The sequence below is a fragment of the Myotis myotis genome, unplaced genomic scaffold (assembly GCF_014108235.1).
Source record: "Myotis myotis isolate mMyoMyo1 unplaced genomic scaffold, mMyoMyo1.p scaffold_m19_p_2, whole genome shotgun sequence".
NCBI lineage: Eukaryota > Metazoa > Chordata > Mammalia > Chiroptera > Vespertilionidae > Myotis > Myotis myotis.
Window position 1 is genome coordinate 7,774,090 of NW_023416324.1, and position 6,330 is coordinate 7,780,419.

At 55.4% G+C, this 6,330-nt stretch overlaps 1 long non-coding RNA gene across 1 annotated transcript; it reads right to left on the minus strand.

Moving 5' to 3' along the window:
- Nucleotides 1-1,710: 1,710 nt before the first annotated feature.
- On the minus strand, nucleotides 1,711-5,636 carry LOC118676646. Its single transcript, XR_004974174.1, has 3 exons — nucleotides 5,515-5,636; nucleotides 3,032-3,139; nucleotides 1,711-1,940 (listed from the first exon to the last, which is right to left on the minus strand). It is a non-coding gene; the product is annotated as an uncharacterized LOC118676646 (long non-coding RNA).
- Between the last annotated feature and the right edge of the window lie 694 nt (nucleotides 5,637-6,330).

The window sequence follows — 6,330 nt, forward strand, 5'->3', positions numbered from 1 at the left end:
TGTATGCCTTTTTAATCATCTCATTTCATTCTGACATCAGCCCCAAGTTTTTACAGATTCAGAAACTGAGGCTCAGAGAGGTTAAATAACTTTCTCAAGGGCACACAGCTAGTTAGTGGTGAAGTCTGGGTTTGAATCCAGGTGGCCTACCCCCAGAGCTCAAGTGCTTTGCATGCTTCCTGCTACCCTCTTCTTGGTGAAGAATTGGAGCCAGAAAAACTAACAGGTGGGCATGAAAAATATGGCAGGTCCATTCTTGGCAGGTTCTGGAATGTGGCTCTGGCCACCTTTTGCCCGGGGTAGCCTGAGGCTCCATCACAGTCATGTTCTCCTGGCCCAGACTCCCAGCCCCATAGGGCAGCTTGGCTCCCTGAGGACTGAGCTGGGGCTCTTTCCCAGCAGGGGCCCCATGGGGCAAAGGAGACGGCCAGCCAGGGCTTCCAAGGGGTCATGAGGCAGCTCTGGGGATTGAAGGCTGGAGAAGGTTCTTGGAGGGTTCCTGGCTCCGACGGGTCTGGCTTCTCAGCAAAGGCCGCCACGGTCACCCAAAGGCTGCACTGGAGCAGACAGTCCGGCCTAGGATTTTCCACCCTCCACCTTGGGGCACCCCTGGGATACAGGGCAGGCTGGCCCAGGCTGAATGCTGCCTCCTCCAGGAGTGGCCACCCAACTCACAGCTGGAGCCCCACCTCTGACCCCTTGCTTTGTCCTGCCCCCAGAAGGGTCCTCTCGGCCCCAGAGTAGTTGAGGTGGGGACAAGGCAATGGGCCCCTCCACCGCCAATATAGGACCCAGCCCCCTTCTGCCTGGGAGTGCGCTCAGCTCCCTCTGGGCAGGAAACTTGCCCCCGTCTAGGAGGAAATGGCTCAGTTAGGTGGGCACAGGGCCAGCTCCTTGCTGGACCCAGACTGGGCACCAGGTTCCAACTGTTCTGATGTTTTTGCTGGAAGGTTCCCTGACCTTCTGGCCCCGTATAGCCTAGCACCCAGTGGGGACGGGCTGGGAGGGACTGGACTCGAGGTCCTTTCCTTTTTATGGGCACAGGGACCATTTTCCAAACAAAACCTGGGCCAGTGGGCTGGAATGGGATTCTTTTCTTATCTACTCAATTATTTTTGTGAAAAGTCCAACAAGGGTATAAACATTAGATCACTCAAGAGAGGCATTTAGCAAATCTACATTCCAAACAAAGAGAAATAGGGCTGAGGTCCAGAGGGCAGCGGAGATGCAAAGGGGTGGCCTGGAGCTGGGGCATGACTCTGAGACTTGATCCCGCAGAGCCCACGAGAGCCCACGCCTGGGCCCTGACCAGCGTCCTAAGGAGGTGGGAGACCAGAGCGTCCACTCCCTGCTACCTGGGCATGATGGCAACCCCTGGGGCAGCTGGGATTGGGGCGAGCCAGCCACCTCCCTCCTGAGCCCCTTCACACACACACACACACACACACACACACACTTCTGGCTTTTCTGAGCTATAGCATTGTCCCTCAGGGTGTCCCGCATTCCTTTCATTCACAAATAATTACTGAACATCTGGTAAGGGGATAGAGTGATGGGGGGGCTACAGGGCTAGGGAGGGTATTTTGTTATTTACAGCTGCATAACAAATGACCCCAAAACCAAGCAGCTTAAAATAACAGACATTTATTGTCTCACTTTTTGTGTGTGTTGGGCATCTGGGTGCAGCTTGACTGGTCCTCTGGCTTAGGGTCTCTCACAGGCCACGGTCAAGATGTTGGCGGAGGCTGTGATGTCATCCTAAGGCTCGACTGGGGAAGGATCCAATCCCAACCTCACACCCATGGCTGTTGGCAGGATTCACTTTCTCCTGGGCTACTGGTGGGCCTGGTTTCCCCTGTGGCTGTTGGGCAGGGCGCTCCCTCCATTCTTCCCACAGGAGCCTCTCTATAGGGCAGCTCACAACCTGATGGCTGGCTTCCCTTCAGCAACCAAGCAAGTGAGGGAGAGAGAGGAGAACAGCAGGACAAAAGTCACCATCTTTTTGTAACCTCCCACTGTTTTTGCTGTGTTCTGTTGGTTAGAAGCAAGTCATCCTTGAGAGGAGGGGGTTATACAAGGGTTTGGCAGAAAGTGGGGATCCCTGGGAGCCACCCTAGAAGCTGCCTTCTACAGAGGGCTTCACTGAGGAGGCCTGGATGGACAGAGGGAGTCAGCCACGGAAAGGCTATCGCTGAGGCTCTCACCATGGCCCAGTTAGATCCCCCTGGGTTTCTGAACATTTCTTATAAACTTGACCTGTTCAGTGAGGGGGTTTGGAGGTGGACCACCTGGGCTTGAATGAAGCTTACTAATGGACGTGACCTTGAGCAAGTTGCTCTCTGATGAAGTAGGGCACTTAACCCAGAGCCTGTCCATAGCCTCTAGTGCCCCTCACCCAAGAAGGAACTGGAACTCCGCCTCAACCACACCTTTCTGATGTGAGTAAGGAGACAGGGAAGGAGGCACTGGCTCAGGCAGGTGATGGAGCAGGAAAGGATGTGGGGGGTGGGGGCGGTGTGTCCCCACCCAGGCAGAGAAAGATGAGCACATTTGCATTTCACTTGCAGAGAGCTGTCAATAGGCAACCCTCCTTGAGGAGCTACAACCCCATGCTGCGCATTTTTCTTGCATTACTCCCCGCCCACACCCCCCAGCCTTCAGAACAACCTTGTCAGGAGTTGATTACTGTTTTCTCCCCAGGAGAAAGCTCAAGTTCAGAGAGATGAAGTGACTTGCTCAAGGTCACAGTGCTAATAAGTGAGGGAGCCAAGATCCAAATTCAAGTGGGTCTGACCCCAAAGCCCAGCTCACTACATTTTACAGACTTCTCACGTGATCTGCATATCAGCTGCTTAAGACCTACTTGTGCATTTTGTAGGAATTACTGAGCCCCTCCCATATGCCAAGCACTGAGCTGGGAGTTGGAGAGTCATCAGACACAGCTCTGTCCCCCTTCTATGGGGAAAGCATGTTAGTACAACCCCGCAGCCTGGGGACATAGCCATGGGATGGAGACAACTCCTAAGCCTACCTGGAGGAATCAGGGCAGGCTTCTCAGAGGCGGTGATAAAGGTGCAGAGTTTGCCAGGAGAAGGTGATCCAGACCCATAGAGTCTCACCCGTCTTCATCACGATTCCACTGTAAGCAAAAGAAACATGCTTTTAACTGGTTGGGGAGACGCGGGGGGGCGTGTGTTTGCTAACTTGTGGGTAACCCCCACCTGACCTGGATGTATAGCTTCCTGCAGCTGCACACCTGGGCACGCCAGGCTGGGCTTGACATCTGCTCTGACCTGGCCCCAGCAGAGCCTGTCAAGGGGAAGGGCTGCTGAACAGATGCTTCCCTTCCTCCGCCTCTGGGCCCCGAGGACTTAAGCGCAGGAACCCTGTCCCTGTGCTGGGATCTAGCTGCAGAGCCTGTGGACCACGTGGGCGGAGAGCTCCGGAACCAGGCGAGGGTGCGGGGAGAAAGCCAGTGCTACATTCACAGAGTGGGACTCCCGCCATGCGTGAGGCTCTGTGCCCGGCGGTTCTGCTAAGGGAAGCATTCATGTCCCCGCTGCAGGGCGTCCGGCCCAGCTCCGTATGTGACAGGTGAGGAGAGGGAGCCTTGCAGTGGGAAGGACTTGGTCAAGGTCACAGCCAGCACCAGAGCTGGGAGCTAAGCCTAAGTCTGACCTCAAAGCCCATGTTTTCCCTTTTGCCTCCCCTTCCCTGACCTTCTTATGACCCCTCCTCATCTCCGTTTAAATGTCAGCCGCCCCCTCCCCCCCAGAGGCCACCCCTACCCTCACCTGCACCTTGTTCATCCCCTCAGAGCACACGTCACCACTGGTAATTACATTAATTGGTATTATGTGTTGGTCGCCCCCACCTCTCTGTAAGCTCCATGGGGACAAGGATGGATTGTGTCTGACCTGATTCCCTCGAGCTCCTAGTCGGTGCCCATCAATGCTTGTTGGATCAAAGCCCTCCTCCTGCTGGCGGCAGCAGGTACCGTGCTGCCCGCAGACTGGACAGTAGCCAGTGCCCCCCCTGCTTTGGGTCTTGCCCCCACACCTCTCTTCTACCCTTCCCTGCCACCCAGCGTCTCAGCTGCCTGAGCCCTAATAGAAGATGGAGCCCCTTCATGAATTGCTTGGAAGAAAGCTGGTCCGAGGCTGGAAGGCAAGGAGGAGGGGAGCGGGGCCTCTGAGCCGGCGGACAAAGGGCGTGTGTTCTCATTCAGCGCACTTCCTGGGTTTCCATTGCAGGAAGCTTGGCACTTGCTGAGGTGACACTGACACCTGGGGTGGGGCAGGGGACCCTGGGCCAGGACGCTCCTCCGCCTGGGAGCAGCGGCAGAGGTGAGACAGGTGGCCAGGGGTGCTGGGCGGCAGGTAAGTGGTGGCAGCTGGACCCCCACTTTCCCCTCTGACCTTCCCTCATCCTGAGCCAGTCTCAGCCCAGAGCACATGTGAGGGTGCCCGGGTCCCAGAGTCTGCGTGACCTTGGACAAGGCCCCAAATCAACCCTTTGGTGCCTTATGGTCCCCCCATGGGGTGCAGTGAGGTGGCTTGGGGGGTATCATGGAGATGAAGGAGGGCAGCTGCATTTTCTGTTTTAAAAGCTTTTGGACCCTAACCGGTTTGGCTCAGTGGATAGAGCGTCAGCCTGCAGACTGAAAGGTCTCAGGTTCGATTCTGGTCAAGGGCATGTACCTTGGTTTCGGGCACATCCCCAGTAGGAGGTGTGCAGGAGGCAGCTGATCGATGTTTCTAACTCTCTATCCCTCTCCCTTCCTCTCTGTAAAAAAATCAATAAAGTATATTTTTAAAATAAATAAATAAAAGCTTTTGGGCCCCAGAGCACTTGAAAAGGGGGTTCTACAGCCAAAAGTGTCTGAACACCCTTGGTTCTCACCTTCCTCCCATGGTCATTCCCATCTCCGGTGTCCCAGAGGGAAGCTGTTTTCTTGTTTGTTTGTTTGGTTGGTTAATTCTCATGGGAGGATATTTTTCCTTTGATTTTTAGATTGGGAGGGAGGGGGAGAGACAGAGAGAGAGAAGCATCCATGTGAGAGAGATACATCGATTGGTTGCCTCCCACATGCTCCCTGATTAGGGCCAGGGACTAGGCCTGCAATCCAGGTATGTGCCCTTGACTGGACCCAAACCCACGAGCCTTCGGTGTGCGGGCTGGCACTCGAGAGTCCTGAAGACTCTAACCATTGGAAACACCAGCCAGGCCAGGGGATCTTACTCCAAAGCGGGAGGCATTGTTGCTCAGCCAGGAAGGAGCTGGCCAGAGGCTCAGGCTTCTGAGGTCTGACTCTCCCTCCCTGGTCGCCTCTCCAAGCCTCCACTCCCCAGTCTGAAGGGTGGCAGCCTCACAGCCCTGGCACCCGCAGAGCAGTGCACCCTGGGGCTACTGGTCTGGGTTGGAATCCAGATCTGCCACTCGCCCCTTGTGTAGCCTGGAGCCTCTCTGAGCCTCAGTTTCCTCGTCTGTGAAGCATAAATAAAGCAGTCTCACCTCACAGAGATTTCCTGGGGATCAAACGGCAAGGAGGCCTGGAGGCCAGGCACCGGCTGATGGGAGCCCCACAAACGGCAACAGCTGTGTCTGCTTTGGGATCGCAGCGTGGCCCTGTTACCGGAACCCCAGTGTTTTCTCCTTGTCAGCCTGCCTGCCCGCACTGGCCCAGACACACACGTGAGCAGGAGTTTGCATAGAAAGAAAAATAGTTAATACTGAATTGGCCAATGCTTGAAAAACCTGACTCCTCAATGGTGTGTCGGTTCCAGACCATTTGGGGCACCATCACAAGACTCTGTGGGTTGTGGGATGGGTTGTGCTGGGAGCTGGCTGGTGGGGAGTGAGGGCAGGGCAATAAATCATCTCTTCGGGTCTGGAGGACAGTTCCGAGATCTTTCGCTGTGTTTCTCTGTCTCCTGGGAAAGGCTAGAGGGGTCGGTCCACCTGAGGGCTCAGGAGCTGAAACGTAACTTAGGTCAAGATGAAACGTAACTTGCGCCTGTGTCCTGGCTGTGTGGCATTAGTCAGTCCTGGCTACTGTCTTCTGCTGCCTGGAGGTGGCGGATGATGAGGGGTGAGGAAGGGGGGCGAGGTCTCTTAGCTGTGTATGATTTCTAGGGTTTAAAACTAAGTGTAATCGAAGTCATAGGGACCTTCAGTGTCAGCTGTGAGGATCAAATGAAAAAGGATGACAAAGAGTGGGTGAGGGATTAGGGAGGTGGTAGTGGGGGTGGAGGAGCATGGGACAGTGTCGTGGGCACCCCCTTCCCACCCCCTTGGAGCGTGAGCCCCTCCTGAGCAGCCCAAGAGCCA